Source organism: Phodopus roborovskii, unplaced genomic scaffold, assembly GCF_943737965.1.
Source record: "Phodopus roborovskii unplaced genomic scaffold, PHOROB, whole genome shotgun sequence".
In the NCBI taxonomy this organism is placed as follows: domain Eukaryota; kingdom Metazoa; phylum Chordata; class Mammalia; order Rodentia; family Cricetidae; genus Phodopus; species Phodopus roborovskii.
The window spans coordinates 6,528,496-6,550,971 of NW_026126480.1; positions in this window are offsets into that span (position 1 = coordinate 6,528,496).

Below are 22,476 nucleotides of genomic sequence, written 5' to 3' on the forward strand. Positions count from 1 at the left end.
GAAATAAACCTTCTCTTTCCACCCTCCATTTCAGTCAGTTACTCTTTCCTCAACTAAGGCATTTGTTCTCTCTACCCTCCAGCCATCAGTGTCCCAGAGAGATATGCAGCTAAATTACTGGCCAGCTATCATGGGGCAGATTTCAGCTGCTGTCACTCTATGGGAATTAAAGGATGGCAGGAAAAATACCCATCAGTTAGATGAATGAGCAGAACTCTAATATCAGATGCATATGCTGTGTTTTATTTTTATATATTAATTATTTATTTTTTCCTTTTAGGGTCAAGTTTGTTCAAAATATGAATGCTAAGATAAACATTGACTGGTAAGTGACCACATTTTAGTTTCATTCATATTTTTTCTCAGTGTATATTCTGCATTCATTCTAACATCATGATTCTCAAACGACATAACTAAGAAATATTTTGCTGCTTGTCACACCTATGGGTATCCTAAAAATATTTAAAAGATCAAACCCTCCACTCTGGAAAATGATAATAAAACCATATTTAAATATCTTTACCACAACGTGCTCATATTGACTGATAGTTAATGTGAAAGATATATAGGACTTGGGGAAGTATGTGTTTTCTGTTATTCATGATTTATGAATGTTGAAATAACCATTATAACAAAGTTATAGGTTTTATCATAAGTAGTCTAGTTTCTTTCCTAAACATTGATTTACGTCTTGTGTGGAAGGTCCTGTGGACCTGTATAACAGGTCTGCTAATCAGAGCAACCCTTCACTTGGGAAATTGCAGCAGATAGTTTGTTCAAGAGACATTTTTGTTGTTTATGCCTCTTCTTTGAGAAGTGAAGTGTTTCTTAAATGCAAGATATCTTTGGCCTGCTGTATGTAAAGTGTTAATGAAAGAGTGGTTATATAATATTTTAACATGGTGATTCATAAAAGGTTATGTATATTAATACCTCCATTTGTTTTCATCATAAAATTATCTTAAAATATGTTTTTAAAGATATTTCATATATTGAAAGGGGAGCTGCTTCTGGGTTAATTGAAGAAATCTGATTGCCTACAGCTTTCTCTGATTGTTACCATTCTATGGTGATAGCTCTTTTGCCCGTGTTATTCCTCTTCTACTTTTAGTTGTGAGAGAGGAACATTTGATAGTACCCCATGTAAGTATGATAATGATGAACTATTCCAAATTACATAGAAGATTCAGTTGAAAACAGGCTGAAAGAAATGGTTTATGAGTTTTTTAAATAGTCTATGAGAATCCTGATAGGTTGAAATAAGGAAAGTGGATGTGATGGGATGAAATTTATGATTTTAAAAATACAGGAGTGACAATTTACTATGTACAAGCAGGGACATATTCCTAAAAATTCAGCTTGTCAAGTAGGAAATGAGAACATCTAGTATGATATGCATTTATTTAATTTATGATTGTTTTCTTTAAAAACGTGTAAGACATGTTCCAGGATCTTTCCTAAGCATATTCAGTATGGTATATGTGTTATTTTCTTTAATTGGACATTTCCAATTAGCAGTCATATTGTAGAGAAATACAGCATAGGATACTGCAGTACAAGATAAATGACTCCTTAAATATTAGTCTTAAGGCAAATGCCAGTGGGTACATCTACAAACTACTATCAAATCTAAGGACCAGGGAGTATTGCAGAAACGGGTGAGGGAAGTTTGTAAGAGTCAAAGGATCAGGAAGATTTCTATGAGAATATATCTCCCAGTGATGCTAAAGATACAAGATCTTACCTATATTACTTCCCAAACAAGAGATGAACAAGGACAACACCAATGGATTTGCCAATGTAGACCCGAGAAAGCCAACAAGGCCTCAACCCTTCACAGAGAACAATGGTCAGAAGAGAAAAACTGGGATGAGAAGTAGTCTTCTCCTGGAAAGAGCACATCAACCTAGTACTCTAGTGCAAAATTTTCAGCCATGATAATATACCAACAAACAACATTATGTGGACTGAACAGGTTATATTTAGAAACACACGCACCTGCATGCAATAACATGTAATGACATAAGAATAATGAATTTGAAGGAGACTGGGGAAGTGGATGTGAGTGGTTTTGGAGGGAGGAAAGGTAAGGGAGAAAAGTTTTAATTATATATTGTCTCAAAAAATTAGAAAAAGTAATAAAATACAAAAATTTTGGATGAACTAGTCATTACTTAGGCACATAAGAAAAAAGTTGACACCCTTGAGTTCAGTGTTCCAGTCCAACCCTCCATGTCAGTAGATGTAAGAGCACATTAAGTTCTATGTATATGCAGACATTTCCCAAACTATTAAAACATGATGAGGCTTAGTAAATGGCTCCTCCATGAACAATCACTATGAACTCATTGCATGTACAAGCACATTCTAGCTTGCAAGGAACAAAGACACTGAGTCAAAAAATAATTTCTAATTGAAAATTATGGTTCCAATAAATTGAGGACCATGAAACTCTGTCACATTTATGTCTTCTCAAAGTACCAAATAGGTGAATTTTTGCAATGTACAAAAGAAGGTCTTAAAACAGATGTCAGCAAGCATCATGTGGGCATTAAGAATCATTGTAGTGTGATATTAGAAATGTATTCCACTGTGGTGACCAAGAATACCTTTTACAAATAATTTTAAAACCTTTGATGATTCTTTGTGTATTTCACATCCTGATCCCACTCATCTTCCTATCCTCTCCTTTCAGCCCTCAGCAACCACCCCACAAAACTCAATTAAAATAAAGCAAAACATAAAGCAACAAAAAATAAAATAAAACAACAAAAATAAATTTAAAAAAAATATCACAGCATGGAAGCCGTAGTGTGACACAGTGAATCACAGTTTAACCTTTGTTCATATATATGTACTCGTGTTTGTTGCAATGAGTCTTTGATCTGCTTCCAGGCCTCTGATTTCTTCTATTATATCTATATGGATCCTCATTGGGACTCTTCTTGTATTTTCTATTGTTGCCTTGTGTCATGGATATCTTGTAGTTTTGGATCTGTAGACCAAGCCCCTAGGAACTACACACTCCAGTAGTTTATATATAAGGTAGGGTGGACCACCTCATAGTCCTGGGTCTGGGCCTGGGTGGTAGCTTAGTTAGTTAGCCTTTCAGCTTTCCCTTATATTTACCACCTTGGTGAGCTCTCCAGCCCTGCCCCAACTAGTGCACAGAATGTAGCAGACAGTAATGAGTGGGGCTAGTTTTGTTCTCACTCCCTCAGAGCTTGCTAACCTGCACTTACACCACCAAGGCCAGCTCTAATGTTTATCCAGGTCTAGGCACATGTACTTCTCTTCAGATTGCTGCACTTTGTGAAGGGCAGGTCCAGCTCTTCCATTCTCATGCCACCGAGGCTATCTCTCCTGCTCATCACAGGTGGCAAGGAGTAGAGGGTGAGGGCACATTTCCCTTACAATTGCCACCCCATAGTATAAAGGGCTGGCTAATCTGAACTTTTCCAACAGGGCCAGCTCTTCTGTGCTGCGAGGTGTGGTCCGATGTCCACTGTCCCATGTGTTGCAACTAGTGAGGGGCAGGGCCAGTTCACTCTAGTGATGAAGCCAGTGAGGGGCATAGCAAAATCTGTTCTGGATGATAACAAGAGCCATGGAAATCAACACAGATCTCAGGCAGAGCCATGAACCCAGACATGCCCCCCCTCGTGGCAGCCCAAAACAGCTAACCCCATGGCTTGGGAAACAGTGTAGGGTACTCAGATCTGCATGTTCGTGACAGATATTCAGCCCAGGAACACTAACCTGGCTCTAGGTGGTAGCCCCGACACCTGAAGTATGGGTGGTCCTTAGTGGTACTTGGGTGATGTGCATCAATACAGACCACAGCTATTGTTGGACCATGACCCCAAACATGGTCCTTGGCAGTAGCCCAGGCCCAGATGTCATAATGGATCTAGTTGACAGTGCAGGTCACTCAATCTGCTTAGACCCAAAGGTCCCTCTGACCCCCATATGATCCTAGGTGTTGGCCTAAATCATGTCCATCTGTATGACATTCAATGGCAACAGGAGCCCTAATATCAGCACAGACCCTGGCTATGGCATGACCACAGCTTAGGCCCATATAATTCCCTGGTTCTTGGTGGCAGTACATGTAATTCAGATTTGTAAGGGCACGGCAGCAGCACAGGCCTTAGACACCATGAAATCCACACAGATGGAAGCCCAGATTATGACCATCATTGAGGCCTTTTGTCGCAACACATCCATGGACTCAGGCTGTAGTAGGATCACAGACCTAGACATGGTCCTTGGTTATAGCCTGGGCTTAGATGTTATCTTGGCCCTAATTAGTACTGCAGATCACCCAGATAGATTTTCATGACCCCAGTAGCCACATGATCCCCAAACAACAACATGCATTCCCACAACCTTCAATGGTAAGAAGAGCCATAGATTTCAACACAGACCAATGTTCCAGAACAGTCATGAATCCAGACACAGCAAATTTGGGACTTGATAATACCTTGTCTCCAGGTAGCAGCACTGGCCACCCAGTCTCTATGGCCCCTGCAGCAACTTGACAAATTTTACTTAATATAAAGTGAAAGTCACAGAAATTGAAAGATTTAAAAATTAGCCTCATTTAGTGAGAATTTGAGATTTTCTTATGAAGTTACTCTTAAACTCCTTAAAGGAATTTTATACAGTTATAAGTTTCCATACACATTCAAATGAGAAATAGCAATGACCAAGTCCCAATGAAGATCAGGAAGCTAGACATCAGAAAGAGATGAAAAACCAACAAATATATTGAATCATACAGAAAACTAGCTTTATAAAAGACATTATGCTAAAAAAATATATCTCTTTTACCAATCACTAAATACAGCTCATTGTCAGTGTACAGCCCCCTACTTCAGCTGAGTTTCAATATTCATCACCTATTAGCTCCATTTGCATCTTATGATCCAACATCTGTTCTCTCTGTTTTCCCCAACTTTGGTAGCACTGAGTACATTTTCTTTTCAAAACTAAGGTTTTTCTACCCAATCCTACACTGGGAAAAAATATATCTCATATAGTCTCATGTTAATAATAGTATTAACTTTATAAACTTACCGTGTTTCTACATTTTCACAATTGGCAGCTACTAAATACTCCCTCCACATGCACAAACACCCCATAAAACACAACCGAAAATAGTTAAATGCCACATGTATGTAATCCGTGATAATGTCTTATTAAAATTGAGTCCAGCCACCTAGGACAGTAATACATGCAGCTTCCTTCATTGTGTATTCCCTTAGAGTCTAGGAACAGATATTCACATAATCTCAGAGTATCTCCCCACTCACCACAAGATTCAGATCATTTGAAAGGAGACAACAGCCCTAGACTGGAAAACTGTGTCAGACTCTGCCTTCATCAAAACAATAAAGTCAACATCACAGGGACAGTGACAGGCATCATATGCTCCTGATATGGTACATGACAAATGACATCATGCCATTTTTATGGTATGTCTGAAAGAATTTAAAAAGAAAACAGAATCTTATCATAGAGGCATGACAGACAACTCCAAACTGAGAGCTCCACACAAGTGCTGCATGCTGTTCAAGAACAGCAAAATCATGAAAGATGACTCCAGAGTAGTTTCAAGGAAAGGAACAGCTTGACATGTGATCCTGGACAGATAGAACATTAGTGGGGAATTGCCAAGAGTTAAATAAAATTAATATTCTACAACAATATGTCCATGTTGATTTGTAGTTTGGATGCTTATATAGGAGACCATGATCCTTTGAAGTTAGTGGTTCTCAACATGTGTGTCAACCCCCTTGGGAATCACATATCAGATATCCTACATATCAGATATTTATGTTATGATTAATAACAATAACAAAATTATAATTATTAATTGGCATCTAAATAATATTACAATTAGGTGTCATTGTATCATGAAGACCCCTATTAAAGGCTTGCATTATGGGGAAGGTTGTAAACTAATTCCTAACATCCTTAGAGTCACAATTCCTCTAAGGATGGATGCTGGAGTACAGCTACTGGTGAGGATTTGAGATACTTACTTCCTTACCTCACCCCCATTCCTTACATAATTGATGTTTTCATTATTATCTATGAAGAATCATGTTATGAAGTCTATATATCTCAATTTAATGGAAATATGGCTTCCTTTATTCTGTGATAATCGGAGAAATGTGTGGCAGCTTTTTTAACTGGGGAAAGAAGAAATAGTTTACAGAGTACGTTCCAGAGAGAAACAGAGGGGTTAAAGCTTTGTTTTTGTAGAGATCAAGATATAGTAGATAACACAGATCAATAACAGTGTCATTTGAATGGCAGTCTATCATTAAAGTAATACCTTACACATGGTCTGAAAGTATGCAAGTATGGGTTTTAACATTGTATGAAAATGAAAAGTGTCCTAGGGAAGGTTATACCTGATGTATTGTTATGAGTTAAGTGAGTATTTTGGGAACAAGCTACTAAGATGGGATACTGTACAACATTGTCCTTAAGTAAGATAAAGACAATTGAAATTTCATTTGAATATTTTGGAATCTGTTATCAGACAATGAGGCCTTTTTCACTGAAATCCAGTTCTTTATAGGTACTAGTTAGTTAGGCTGTTTTTGCTCACTGTGTTCATACCACTTTGCTGTGTGTGATTTAATAATCAAATTTTTGGTTCATTGAAAATACCCTCTACATGAATTTAGTGAGAAAGATATAAAGGTATAAAGAGGTTAGATGCAAGAGTGCACATTTATACAGGAAAGAAGACACAGAGTCACCAATCCAAAGGCATTTCTAAGGTTAGTAATCCCTTGTGAAAATTTTCTCATGCAGTCATGTGTTATGTGCACATGTGTGTGTATGTGTGTATACTCACACAGTCTGTACACCTCTGAAAACTTCCCTAAAGGAGCATAGTTGTTTTATTATTATTCGTGACATTTGAGTGATTATCTTATTCACTTGTAGTACATTGACTTATGTGAACCACTTTTTTAGGCCCTAGATAAAGCTTGTTGATTGTCACAAACATTTAAGATAAGAATGATGTATATTATAGTATCATTTTGCCAACAGGAAGCTAACTGAGTGCCAATGAAAATCATAAGGGTTTGAATATCTCTTAACTGCATAAAGAAAGCTCACAGATGCACTTTTCCAGGAAACAATTCACTTCTCTTCAGTTTACAGCTGAGAGAGAGGCTCTAGGCAAGACCAAACACACTATTTGTGAGACATAGCTGACAACAGACTATATTCACATTAAAATTTCTTGTATTTTTATGTCATTGTTGAGTGGGCTATGTAGCAATGTCTATATGTCACAAATAATCGGTAAGAGTCTGCTGTTTGGAATCTTAGTGGATAAGTGTGTACTTTGGAAACAGCTTCTGCTGGAAGTGACACAGAGCCTTCATAGTACTCATAATTTTATTATGTAACAGGTGGGTTCCATGGTAGGGCAGATAATGCCTCAAGCAGGAGATTCACATCCTAAACATGGAAACTAAATATATCTCAACTTAAGCAAAGGTGAGCTTTGGAGGGAGGCAATTAGCTGGATTAGCTTAACGAAACCAATGTAGCGAAAGTAGTCTATCATGAGAGACAAGGGAGTAAGAGAGAAGAAATGGAAGGAGCAAAGATCAGAGAAACACATACCCATAATCCCAAAGAAGGTGGGTATTTCAGAAAAACTTGAGCAGATATTTAAGCCAGTAGAACGTCACAGGGTGCTTATAAAGAGTAAATATTATCATCTGTAAAAATGCATTAAACAAGATAAATTTTCCATATTAGCCAGATAACCAGTCTCAACAAACCTAGCTATAAAGTAAACTTTCTTTTTCAAAACCCTTTTTAATTTATGCTTTATGCATACATTGGTGTTACTTTGTGATTTGTACTAGCTTGTACTTTAAAACTTACATATAACCAGAGTATTTTCTCTAAAGGGAAGTGTACATTTCTATTTTATTCATTCTACCCAAAGGTCTGTGCTAATGGTTATTTACCTAGTCTATCCCATGGGTTAATTTTATGGAGTGAGGGTAAATTATGTAATTGATTAGATGTGGGTCAATGTCTCATTTGGAGAAACAGATAACATTGAACAAATTGTAAACATAGTCACATTTTTTATTAATTTTTGAATGAAATTATGGTAGTGTACAGGATATATCAGAAGATACAACATTAATTTGAATAGTATTTGGTCAACAGTAAAGGAAGGTAGCTCTTTGACTCTTTAAATAGAAGTAACTCATTAGAGTTCTCAGAAAAAAGTCTACATTCTTCTCATGTTCTGTGGATGCAACCAACATAAAAAAGAGAATAAATAGCCATTCTTTTTTTTTTTTTCAAGAAATTTTGTCACCATCTTTATGAATGCCACATATGCTTGCTCAGATATTTTGGGAAGCCACACATTTCTAAAATGATAGGGACTTACTAAAACAAATATGTGTTTCACCAGGATCTCCTCATTCTTACCACAGATTTAAGTCTAATCCCCTCTCTCTCTCTCTCTCTCTCTCTCTCTCTCACTTTCACACTCTTACAAACACACACACACTTTTCCTGTGTGAGGTACACAGAATTGTCTGTGGATTAAGACTTCCTTACATGAATTTGGATAACTCTTTGAGATTCATTCTTTGATTCCACTCTGCTCTTAATCGTTTGCCTGAATCACAGGTCTAAACATTAATTCATATTGTCTATTCAACAACTGTACCTCAATACCTGCTTTGTGCCACAGACAAAGTTAAGATTTGGAAAAATTATTATAAATGCAATACCAAAAGAACTTAAGCATGTTGAAGTGTAGTGAGGTATACAGGCAAAGAAAAAAAACAAACAAAAAAAAAAAAAAAAAAAAAACAGCGGAATAGAAAAATACACCCACAAATTTTGTGACACTGAAAAAAACAGGGAGTGAAATGAGCCAAAATAAGAGAGCAACATAGCTTTACAGGGGTGGGAAGTATGAACTTAAACAGAAAGTTGTTGATACTGATTTTATTTATTAACCTGAAGGACATGAACATTAGAACAAGTATGCAGGGAAATGTGTCTTTAAACATGTAAAACAGGCACAATTCATAATCTCAGATAACAAGAAAAACAAATAATTATCAAAAGTTACAAAAATTTATGGTGGAATTTTGGGACAGAGAATAGATTGTAGAGCAATATACACCTGCAAAGAGATTAGTAGGGGACAGAAAAAGGTATGAGTGAGCTGTGGAAAGGATACCCAGTGTCACTTAAAACATTTAGAACATGTTTAGCCCTTAGAAGGCTGTTTTTGTTTTATTTTGTTTTGAAACAATCTTATTTTACATATCTATACCAGTTCCCTCTACCTCCAGGTTTCCCATTTCCCATCAACCCCTCCCCCCAACATATCCCCCATTTACTCCCCAGAGAGGGTGAGGCCATCCATGGGGAATCATCAAATTGTGTCTTATCATTTGGGTGAGGGACTAGGCCCTCCCCCATGTATCTAGACTGAAAGAGTATCTCTCAAAGGGGAGTGGGCTCCCAAAGTCCATTTGTGCACTAGGGATAAATACTGGTTGTACTCTTAGAGGACTCATAGACTGCCAAGGACTCCAAATTGACACCCCAATTCAAAGGCTTGGTGTAGTTCAATTCTGGTTCCCCAGTTTTATGACAGGGGTCTGTGTGCTCTCATTTGGTCAGATCAGCTGCTTCTGTGGGGTTCTCCAGCATGGTCTTGACCCTTTGCTTGTCCCTCCTCCCTTTCTAAAACTGGATTCCATCAGTTTGGCTCAGTGCTTAGCTGTAGATCTCTGCATCTCTGCTTCTGTTTCTTTTCTTTTCTTTTTTTTTCTTTTTTTACAGTGTACAAATATTCTTCTATTTCAATAAAAAGGAAAGGTTTTTTTTTGTTTCTGTTTTTTTCTTTTTTGTCTTTTTATTTAATTTATTATTTTTACATGTCGATTCCAGTTCCCTCTTCCTCCCTCCCTCCCTCAATTTTACACTCTCTGCCCATACACATGCACCCTAACCACCCTCCCCTCCCATCTCCCCACCCCAATTCCATATAAAGGGGAATGCCATCCAGTTGGGGTCATGTAGATCTGACAGGTCATGTAGATCTGACAGTAGCGACTAGGGCTTCTCTCCTGTCTCTAGGTTAAGGCAGTTATCCCTCCATGGGGGACGTGTTTACAAGGTCCTTTTGTGCACCAGAGATACATACTGGCTCCACTGTCTGAGGTCCCTTAGACTGCTCAGTACTTCTGGCTGAGACCCATATTCAGGGGGGCCTGAGTCAGTCCCATACTGGCTTCCCAGCTATCAGTCTGTGGGCCGTTAGCTCCTCCTTGTTCAGGTAAGCTGTCTGTATGTGTTTCTGCTGTATGGTCTTGTCCTCTCTATCTGCATCTGGGTTCTAGTTTGACTCAGTGTTTAGTTATGGGTGTATGCTCCTATTTCCAACAGGTATTAGATCAAGGCTCCATGGATAAGTTAGTTGTTCATCTCGCTATCTGTGAAGGGCATTTATGGGAGCCTTTCCACGAAAACTGAAATTGTTAGTGGGCAGCAGTCTTGTAGTCTTGTAGCATTTCCACAGAACATCAAATTGTTAGTTGGTGGCAGTCTTGTAGATCTCTAGACCTTTCTTTGTGTTCAAGTCTCTCTTCAAACCAATATTGGCTCCCTCTTTTATGTTCTCTCTCTCTCTCTCTCTCTCTCTCTCTCTCTCTCTCTCTCTCTCTCTCAATCTCTCTTTCCTGTCTTCTATTCCTAATGGAATCATTCTTCCTATTCTCACCTGTTTTCCTGTCCTCCCCCTGGCTTTCTCCTACTTCTCTCTCCATTCACTGCCCCCCTACTTCCCCTGTGCTCTGGGGGACTTTCCTGGTTCTGTAAGAGACTTTATATGACTCTCTTAGAATACACCTTGTATCCTAATTGCTCTGGTGGTGTGAATTATAGGCTGGTGATCCTTTGATCTAGGTCTAAAATCCATATATGAGTGAGTACATACTATGTTCCTCTTTTTGTGACTGGGTTATCTCATTCAGGATGGTTTTGTCGAGTCACATCCACTTGCCTGTGAATTTCAAGATACCATTATTTTTTTCTGCAGAGTAGTGTTCCATTGTGTATATGTACCACATCTTCATTATCCATTCTTCAATTGAGGGGCATTGGTTCAAGGTTATTGCTATTACAAATAGTGCTTCTATGAACATAGTTGAAGAAATATCTTTGTTGCATGGATGTGGATCATTTGGGTATATGCCTAAGAGAGGGATTGCCGGGTCCTGTGGTAGACTGATTCCCATTTTCCTGAGTAACCACCATACTGATCTCCAAAATGGCTGTATGAGTTTGCACTCCCACCAGCAGTGGAGGAGTGTTCCCCTTTTCCACATCCTCTCCAGCATGAGTCATCTTTGGTGTTTCTAATTTTAGCCATTCTGGCAGGAGTAAGATGGTATCTCAAAGTTGTTTGATTTGCATTTCCCTCATAGCTAAGGATGTGGAGCATTTTCTTAAGTGTCTTTCAGCCTTTTTGATTTCCTCTATTGAGAATTCTTTCTTCAGTTCTGTACCCCGTTTTTTAATAGGGCTATTTGCTTTTTTGTTGACTAGTTTCATGAGTTCCTTGTATATTTTGGAGATCTGCCCTTTGTTGGATATAGGATTGGTGAAAATCTTTTCCCAGTCTGTGGGCTGTCATATGTTCTTATCCAGTGTGTCCTTTGCCTTACAGAAGCTTCTCAGTTTGAAGAGGTCCCATTTATTAATTGTTTCTCTCAGTGTCTGTGTGGTATAGGAAGCGGTCTCCTATACCACTTTGGTCAAGGGTACGTCCTACTTTCTCTTCTAAGAGATTTAATGTGGCTGGATTGATGTTGAAGTCTTTGATCCATTTAGACTTGAGTTTTGTGCATGCCAACAGACATGGGTCTATCTGCAGTCTTCTACACACCTCATCCAATTGTGCCAGCACCATTTGTGGAAGATGCTGTCCTTGCCCCATTGCATAATTTTAGCTGTTTTGTCGAAAATCATGTGTCCATAGGTGTGTGGGTTAATGTCAGGATTTTTAATTCTATTCCATTGGTCTATCTTCTATTTTTGTGTCAATACCAGGCTGTTTTCAGAACTATACCTCTGTAGTAGAGCTTAAAGTCAGGAATGGTGATGCCTCCTGAAGTTCTTTTATTGGGTAGGGTTGTTTTGGCTATCATGGGTCTTTTGTTTTTCCATATAAAGTTGATTATTATCCTTTCAAGGTCAGTGAAGAATTGTGCCTGGATTTCAATGGGGATTGCTTTGAATCTGTAGATTGCTTTTGGCAAGATTACCATTTTTACTATGTTTATCCTACCTATCCAAGAGCATGGGAGATCTTTCCATTTTCTGGTATCTTCTTTAATTTCTTTCTTTAGAGCCACAAAGTTCTTATCATATAGGTTTTTTACTTGTTTGGTAAGCTTTACACCAAGATACTTTATGTTGCTTGTGGCTACTGTGAAGGGTGATGTTTCTCTGATTTCTTTCTCTGTCTCTTTGTTATCTGAAAAAAGTAGGGCTACTGATTTTTTTTTTTGAGTTTATCTTGTATCCTGCTAGTTTGCTGGAGGTGTTTATCAGCTGTGGGAGTTCCCTGGTAGAGTTTATTGGGTCACTTATGACAACTATCATATCATCTGCAAGTAGAGAGAGTTTGTCTTCTTCCTTTCCAATTTGGATCCCCTTGATCTACTTTTGTTTTCTTATAGCATTAGCTAGAACTTCCAGTACGATATTGAAGATATATGGAGAGACAGGGCAGCCTTGTCTTGTTCCTGATTATAGAGGAATTGGCTTAAGTTTCTCTCCATTCAGTTTTATGTTGGCATTTGGTTTGCTGTATATTGGTCTTATTATGTTTAGGCATGTTCCTCTTATCCCTGATCTCTCCAAGACCTCTAACATGAAAGGGTGTTGAATTTTGTCGAAGGCTTTTTCAGCATCTAGGGAGAACTCTAGTTGATTATTTCCTTGTGTCTACTCCTATGTGGTGAGGTTGCTTCTTTCTGTTCTAAGGCGTTCAGTTATGCTGTTAATTCTCTTATGTGACTATCCTCTGTTTTCTTCATATGGGCACTTAGTGCAATGAACTTCCCTTGTAGTACTGCTTTCAAGGTTTCCCACAAGATCGGATATGTTGTATCCTTATTCTCGTTGAATATTAAAAATCCTTAATTTCTTTCATTATTTCTTTTTGACCCAGGTTGTTGCAATTGCACATTGTTCAGTTTCCATGATTTTGCAGATTTTCTGCTATTTGTATTGTTGTTTAATTCCAATTTTAAAGCATGGTGGTTGGATAAGGTACAGGGGACTATTCCTATTTTCTTGTATCTGTTGAGGTTTGTTATGCCACCTAGTATGTGGTCGATATTAGAGAAGGTTCCATGTGGAACAGACAAGAAGGTATATTCTTTTGTGTTTGGATGGAATGTTCTATAAATGTCTGGTATACCCAGTTGAGATATAACTTCTGTTAGTTCTTTTGTTTCTTTGTTGAGATTCTGATTGGTGGTCCTGTCTACTGTTGAGAGTGGTGTATTGAAGTCTCCCAGTATAAGTGTGTGAGGTTTTATATGAGCTTTGAGTTTTAGTAGTGTTTCTTCTATGAATGTGGGTGCCTTTGTATTAGGGGCATAGATGTTCAGAACTGAGACTTTGTGTTGATGGATTTCTCCTGTGATGAATATGAAATGACTGTCTTCATCTCCTTTGATTAATTTTGGTTTGAAGTCTAACTTTTTAGATATTAGGATAGTCATGCCTGCTTGCTTCTTGGTTCCATTTGATTGGAAGAACTTTTCCCCACCATTTACCCTGAAGTATTGTCTATCTTTGTAGCTTAGATGTGTTTCTTGTATGCAACATAAGGATGGATTCTTTCTTCGTATCCATTATGTTAGCCTGTATCTTTTTATAGGTGAGTTAAGGCCATTAATGTTGAGGGTGAGTAAGGAACATTGATTGTTGATGCTTGTTTGTTTTAGGTTTGTTGTTGGCAGTGGCATTGTGAATATATTTGTTCTGCTTTATCCTTGGTTTCTGTTGTAGTTACATTATATGTTGCCTACATTTTTGTGCATGTAGTTACCTTCCTTGAGTTTGAGTTTTTCTTCCAATTCTTTTTGTAGGTCTGGATTTGTAGATATGTATTGGGAAAATCTGGTTTTGTCATTAAATATCTTATTTTCTCCATCTATAGTGATTGAGATTTTTGCTGGGTATAGTAGCCTGGGCTGACATCTGTGTTCTCTTAATACTTGTAGAATATCTATCCATGACCTTCTGGCCTTGAGGATTTCCATGTAGAAGTCAGGTGTAATTTTTGATAGGTCTGCCTTTATATGTTACCGGTCTTTTTTTCCTTCACTGCTCTTAATGTTCTTTCTTTATTCTGTATGCTTGGTGTTTTGATTATTATATGTCAAGGGGTCTTTTTTCTTTGGTCCAGCCTATTTGGTATTCAGTATGCTTCTTGTACTTTCATGAGCATGTCCTTCTTCAGATTGGGAAAGTTTTCCTCAATAATTTTGTTGAATATGTTTTCTGCATCGTTGAGCTGGGCTTTCTCACCTTCCTCTATGCCTATTATTCTTAATTTTGGCCTGTTCTCGGTGTCCCACATTTCCTGGATGTTTTGTGTTAAGGATTTGTTGGATTTATGATTTTCTTTGTTCGATGAATCTATTTCTTCTAGTTTTTCTTCTGTGCCTGAGATTCTCTCTTCCATCTCTTGAATTCTGTTGGTTATGTTTGCATCTGCAGTTCCTGATTTTTTGCCCAGTTTTTCTATTTCCAGCATTCCTTCGGTTAGTGTTGCTTTTATTTTCCCTATTTCAGTTTTCAAGTCTTGAACCATTTCTTTCACCTGCTTAATTGTTTTTTCTTGGCTTTCTGTACTTTCTTTATTTTCCTTAAGGAATTTATTCATTTCTTCCACTTTTTTGTTTGTTTTTTCCTCCATTTTTTAAGGGATTTTGTTCACATCTTCTTTGAGGGCCTCTATCATTTTTATGATGGTAATTTTTAAGTCATTCCTTTCTGCTTCCTCTGCTTTGTTGTTGTGTTCCGTTCTAGTTGGTGTAGATTCCCTAGATTCTGGTGGTTTTATGCTTTTCTTTCTGTTATTAGGTGTTTTCTTGTATTGCCATCTTCCCTTAACTTCTTCCAGTAGGTGTTGTTGGGGTCTCCCTCTCTCCCTATGGTACTTCCCCAGTGGGCTATATGGGTCAGAGGTTCAATATCTGAATTTCTTGGTCTTCCAAGCTCTATAGGAGGTCTCTCCACAGACAGGGACCCGGGGAGGGGTCAGGGATGAGGATCCAGTAGAAGATGCTGGTGGAACTTTGAGTGGTCCAGCAGAGATAGGCAGAACTCTGGGAGGATCCTGGGACTCCAGGAGAGGACTGGAGGTAGGGGTAAGATACCAAGTAGGTAGGAATTACGGGTGGTCTTGCTTGGATAGCAGGTCTCCTGTGTTCAGAGTCGCTCCGAAAATTCCCTGGAAGTAGTGTGGACTGTTGGCTTGACCCTCTGTCCCAGTGCTCATCCAGAGCTGCAGGACAGAGGTCAGGGTAGGGCACAGGGTAGGTAGGGGCAGGCTCATGGTGAGGATGGGTGGGGGTGTATCAGAGTTCCAATGGTACTCTCGTTGGGGACAGGACACAGGAGCAGGGGGATCTGGGGCCAACCCAGGGAGTTCCAGGGAGGGGGAGGTTGTAGGGGTGAGACCGCCCCAATTGGGCCCAGACTCAATGGCTGGTGGAAGGAGACACAGGCTGGGCTGATACTCGGGATGTTTGTGCACTGACAGTCGGATCTCACTGGGACCTGGCATTCTCCACCTGAGGCCTCTTTCTTTAGCAGAGGCCCTGCTTTGGGGGTCAGTGTTCTTGCTGGCAAGGAACTCAGCGTGGACCCACATAGATAGGCGGATCTCTGGGAGGGGCCCAGGACTCCAGCAGAGGACTGGAGGTGGGGGTCAGAGACCAAGCAGGTAGAAATTACAGGTGATCCCGTGTGGATAGGCAGGTCTCCTGTGTTCAGAGTTGCTCTGAGAAGTCCCCAAAGTAGTATGGACTGTTGGCTCCACCCTCTGTCCCAGTGCTCAACCAGGTGCTCTGGATGGGGACAAGACACAGGAGCAGGGTGACCCAGGGCCAACCCAGGGAGTTCCAGGGGGCTCTGCTTGTGTTTCTATCAGCTATTGGATGAAGGGTCCTTGATGGCATTTAAAGTAGTCATCAATCTCATTATAGGAGAAGGGCATTTAAGGTAGACTTTCCACTATGGCTTAGATTCTTAGTTGGGGTCGTTTTTGTAGATCTCTGTATATTTCCCTAGTGCTATATTTATCTTTTAACTTATAATGGATTCCCCCATTAAGGTATCACATTTCTAGCTTTTTGTTTTTCTTCGCCTACTCAATCTTTCTGATTCTTCATGTTTTCCTCTATCCTCCTCTTCTCCCTTTCTCTTTCTTCTATCTCCTTCCCCCATCCTCCCATGCTCCCAATTTGTTCATGAGTTCTTGTCACTTTCCCATTATAAGGGGGAACATGAATGTCTCTCTTAAGATACTCCCTTTTTCCTACATTCTCTGGAGGTGTGGATTACACTCTGGTAATCCTTTGCTCTTTGTATAATATCCATATGTAAGGGAGTGCATGCCATGCTTGTTTTAATGTGACTGAGTTACCTCACTCAGGATGGTTCCTTCAAGTTCCATCATTTTGCCTGGCCTATGAATTTCAAGATTGTTTTGTCTTTTTTATGCTGAGTAGTACTCCATTGTGTAAATGTACCATATTTTCTTTATCCATTCTTCATATGAGGGGCATCTGGGTTGCTATTACAAAAAAGGCTGAACATAGTTGTATCGATGTCCTTGTTGAATAAAGGGCATCATTGTGTACATGTCTAAGAGTGGTATGTAACAGTACGGTTTTTCTTGCCGGGCCCCAGTCTTGTCCTGCCGTTGAGCCCGCCCCAAATAATACACAGAGACTCTGTATTTGATACAATGCTGTTGGCCTGGTTACTTGTTTCTTATCGGCTAGCTCTGCCGTAATTATTAACCCATTTCTGCTGATCTATGTATTTCTCTTACCGGGGAGCCAGCTGCATACTGCTTTCTCCCCACTCTCCATCTTGACTCCTCCTTCCTACTTTCCCTTTCCTCCTTGTCTCCTAGTCCCTCCTACCTTCCTTTCCTATTGGCCAACAGTGATTTATTCATTAACCAGCATAAGAAACATTTACAGAATGACATCTCCCATCATCTCCTCTTTTCTGTCTAAAATAAAAAGAAGGGTTTCAACCTTAACATAGCAAAATATATAACACAACAGTTATCATGTGAGAATCACAGTTAACAATATTTAGTCCATTAACATTTAGCAAGACTAAAAGAAACTATTCTATCATCTATCCTGTATTTGTGAATCTAAAGTCCTATATGTAACTTATCTTTAAACCTAACTAAGGAAAACTAAAACCATAACTATCTGTCTTCAACTCCTTCAAAGACCACAGAAGTATAATATATAAACTCTAGAAAAGACTGAGACAACTCACTGCCTGGTCACCCGAAGTTCTTTTGTAATCTTCCATCTTCAGCCCAGAGGCCATAGTGTGTCTGGCAGACTCTTCAGCAAAGCAGGAAACTTTAAACTGTCTTCTTGTGTTGGCAGCTTGTCCGTCACTTTCCTCTGTGTCCTGCAGACTGTCTGGCAGACTCATCCATGAAGCAGGAACTCTGTAGCAATGTCCATCTTGAATCAGCACTCACTTTCCTGTTGGGCCTGCATGTCCAGTTTATACAGCATAAAGTCAAACAGTCCAGACAAGAGCAGTACCTTGTCCAAATGGCTAGTCTTGGAAGTAACTTTATAACGCATTTCTTCGATGTCCATCTTCCATCTTCCCTTCTGGTTCAGGTGGTGTTGCCAGGAGCATTTATGTCTCACTATCAAGAAAAACCCTAAAGGATTTTAAATGCCATATTCTGTAGGTCTTTGAAAGGTTTGATGAATGCCTATCTATCTCAAATACATCTCTCTGTATCTTGAAAAACCTAACTAACTTAACTCTAAGCTTTGACTATCATAGGTAATTATCTATAATCTGTACTAAATTATACATTACATTCCTAAATGATTTATATAAACACAATATCTAAACAAGAGGAGAAATACACATATCACAAAATTGACCTTAAACTGTATCAATAAATGAAAATCCATTACAAAACAAAGTATCCATTTCTATACCATAATCCCCTTTTTACCTTTAAAAAGATATTGGTTGTGATCATTAACCATTTATAACCAACCCCATTTACATGAAAACAAACATTTATAAACAATATTAATTTGGGCGTCATTCTTTCCAAACTACTTCCTGCTGCTAAGGGGCACTGTCATGGGGGAATCCTAAAAAACATAGAAATCCTGGCTGTAGTCTGCGAGGCTGCTTTGTCCAAGCTGTTTTGAATGTCAGATCACCAGAGACTCTGTTTCAGGGGGCCTGGCTTAATCAAATCCCATTAGTCTGGAAGGAATCCACAGCTTTTCAGTTTCTGTGGAAACAAAAATAGAAATCCTTTTCCCCAGTAACTTGTCCTTGAACTTAAATTTTTGAGTCAAAGCATTTTTAAAATATATAAATTGAATTAATGCAGCAGCATTTCCTTTATCAGTTGTTGTTATTTTCTCAGCAGTCAAACAATGCAAAGACAATATAATACTATGCAGTATCCAGATTCTTTCTGAGCTTTCCATCTTTAAGTGGCTTTATTATTACACTTTCTTCTATTTTTTTCATTTTTTGAAACAGAGTTTCTCTGTGTAACTTTTATCTGTCCTGGAATTCACTCGGCATACCAGGTTTACTTTGAAATCACAAGAGATCTGCTTGCCTCTGTCTCCCGAGTGCTGGGATTAACAGCATGTGCCACCACACCCAGCTCCTCACTCTCTTTTTAAAACCATTTTATTTCTTTTCTCTCCCAAGCCTACATATATTTTAAAACACACTGTAAACCTTTAGAGGTTTTTCTTAATGTGAATCTGTCTTTACTGTAAATTGTTATCTTTTTCTAGCCATGAGTCTTTATCTGTTAAACAACAACATTGTTAAAATGAAAGTCTATGTTGTTTCTGCAGTGGTTATCAAAGATGGCGGCGACTATTTTACCACCAGCAATGAAAGCTGTGGACACTGCCCTGGTCTACAGGCAGCTAGCAGCAGGTTGCCTGCTTGGAGTTGTGGTCACTGCCATTGCCATCTCTCATACACACCAATAAATTGTTAGCAGTGCTTTTTTTTTTTTTTTTTTAAAGCCGTGCGGTTTTTTTGCCACTTGCGCTGAGTCAGGAATCTTCCCTTAAAGGAGCCGCGCGAATATTTGCTTGTCTCTCGCAGAGTCCAACCGAGAAAAATGCTGCTATCAAAAAACCTTGCTTGTCTCTGTTCTTTTGTTTCTAAAACCCTTTTTTAAGCTTTTCTAAATTTTAAGTGGAAGTTCTTAATAGCCACGTGAGCGCCATTTGTAAGAAGTAAGGTTTTTTCCACCTGCCACCACTGGTCGTGTCCCAATTAACACACCGAGACTCTGTATTTGATATTATGCTATTGGCTAGGTGCTAGTTTCTCATCGGCTAGCTCTGTCTTAAATATTTACCCATTTCTATGTATTTCCACGTGGTCTTACCGAGAGCGGAGGAATGGCGGTTCTATTCTCTCCAGGCTCTACATCCTGACCCTCCTTACTACTTCCTATTTCCTCCTTGTCTCCTAGTCCCTCCTATCTTCTTTCCTATTGGCCAACAGTGCTTTATTCATTAACCAGTATGAGAAACATATACAGAATGACATCTCCCATCAGGGAGTGCATGCCATGCTTGTTTTTATGTGACTGAGTTACCTTACTCAGGATGGTTTCTTCAAGTTCCATCTTTTTGCCTGGCCTATGAATTTCAAGATTGTTTTGTCTTTTTTTATGCTGAGGAGTACTCCATTGTGTAAATGTACAATATTTTCTTTATCCATTCTTCATATGAGGGGCATCTGGGTTGCTTCCAGGTTATTGCTATTACAAATAAGGCTAAACATAGTTGTATCGATGTCCTTGTTGGATAAAGGGCATCATTGTGTACATGCCTAAGAGTGGTATTGCTGGATCCTTAGGTAGACTGATTCCCACTTTCATGAGAAACTGCCATACTGATTTCCAAATTGGATGTATGAGTTTGCACTCCCACCAGCAGTAGAAGGGTGTGCCCCTTTCTCCACATCCTCTCCAGCATAAAGTGTAATTGGTGTTTTTGATTTTAGCTATTCTAACAGGTACAAGATGTTATCTCACAATTGTTTTGATTGTATTTCCCTGATGGTTAAAGATGTTGAGCATTTTCTTAAGTGTCTTTTAGCCATTTTAGATTCCTTTATTGAGAATTCTCTATTTAGTTCTGTACCCCATTTTTATTTGGATTATTTGGTGTTTTGGTGACTAGCTTCTTTGTTTATTTTGGAGATCAGCTCTCTGTCAGATGTGGTGTTGGTAAAGATCTATTCCCATTCTGTGGGCTGCTATTTAGTCTTGTTGACAGTGACTTTTGCCATATAAAAGCTTCTCAGCTTTTGGAGGACCCATTTATTAATTGTTGATCTCAGTGTCTTTGCTCCTGGTGGTATGTTCAAAAAGTGGTAACCTGTACCTATTAGTTCAAGGGTACCTCCCACTTTCTTTTCTTAGTGATGCAGGGTGGCTGGCTTTCTGTTGAGGTCTTTTATCCATTTGGATTTAAGTTTCATGCATGACAAAAGGTAAGGATATATCTGTAATCTTCTACATGTCACCATCCATTAATGCCAATACAATTTGTTGAAGATGTTTTCTTTTTTTCCATTGTATAATGTTAGCTTCTTGATCAAAAATCAGGTGTTTGTAGGTGTGTGGGTTAATACCTGTGCCTTCAATTCATTTCCATTAGTCTCCTTGTCTGTTTTTGTGGCAATATCAAGATATTTCCATTACTATAGCTATACAGTAGAGATTGAAGTCATAGATGGTGATACCGCCAAAAGTTTCTTTACTGTAGAGGGTTGTTTTTGGCTTCTCTGGCTTTTTTGTTTTCAATATAAAGTTGAATATTATTCTTATAACTTCTGTGAAGAATTGTGCTGGGATTTTAATGAGGATTGCATTATATCTGTAGATTGCTTTGGGTAAGATTGGTACTTTCACTATGTTTACCAAAACTACACGAGATCATGGTAGATCTTTCTAGTTTCTGGTATCTTCTTAATTTATTTCTTTAAAGACTCAAAGTACTTGTCATACAGGTCTTTCACTTCTTTGGTTAGAGTTACACAAAAATATTTTATGTTGTTTGTGGCTGTTGTAAAGGGTGATGTTTCTCTGATTTCTTTCTTAGCCCCTTTATTGTCTGTATATAGTAGGGCTACTAATTTTTTTCTTTTTTTTTTCAATTAATCTTGTATCCTGCCACATTGCTGAAAATGTTTATCAGCTGTAGGAATTCTCTGGTAGTTTTTCATGTCACTTATGTAAACTATCATATCATCTGGAAATTGTGAAGATTTGACTCATTCCTTTGATCTCCTTTTTTGTCTTATTGCTCTAGCTAGAACTTTAAGTACAATATTGGAGACATGGAGAGAGAGGGCAGCCTTGTCTTGCTCCTGATTTTAGAGAAATCACATTGAGTTCCTCCCCATTTAGGTGATGTTGGCTGTTGGTTTCCTGTATATTACTTTTATTATTTAGGTATGTCTCTGATCTCTCTTTGTGTGGCTTGGATACCAAAGTAATTGAATATCATAAGAAGAGTTTTGCAATGACCCTTCTGCTTCTATTGTGTAGAACACTTTGAGGAATACTGACATTAGCTCTTTTATGAATTTCTGGTAGAATTCTGCACTGAAAGCATATGTGTTTTACTCACTGGGAGACATTTTATTGAATGCATTCTACTTATTCTTATTTGGTGATGTTTTAGTTACAGAGGTTTCAGTTATTTTAGCATGAAAAGTACATCTAACAAAAACTCATGATGCTGAATATTATGGGCTACATAACAATAGGACCAATGAGGATGCACAATATATGCGTCGAAAAGCACACTAAGAAAACCTGCATGTTCCATTACCATTGGAGGGAAATAGCACAGGAAGGGAAACAGGAATTGACAAAAAGCAGCATATGGATGTTATGGAGTCACATTGATAATATGTAATTAGAATTGTAAAACAAAAACAGTTCAAACTTTTCATTCATAGGCAATCCCACCAACTAGAGATCAAGCAGAAAATTTGTGGACTTCTAGAATGACATGTTGTATTGTGGGTTTCTAGGATGTAGAAAGAGTGTACCTGAAACAGAAGTCAGAG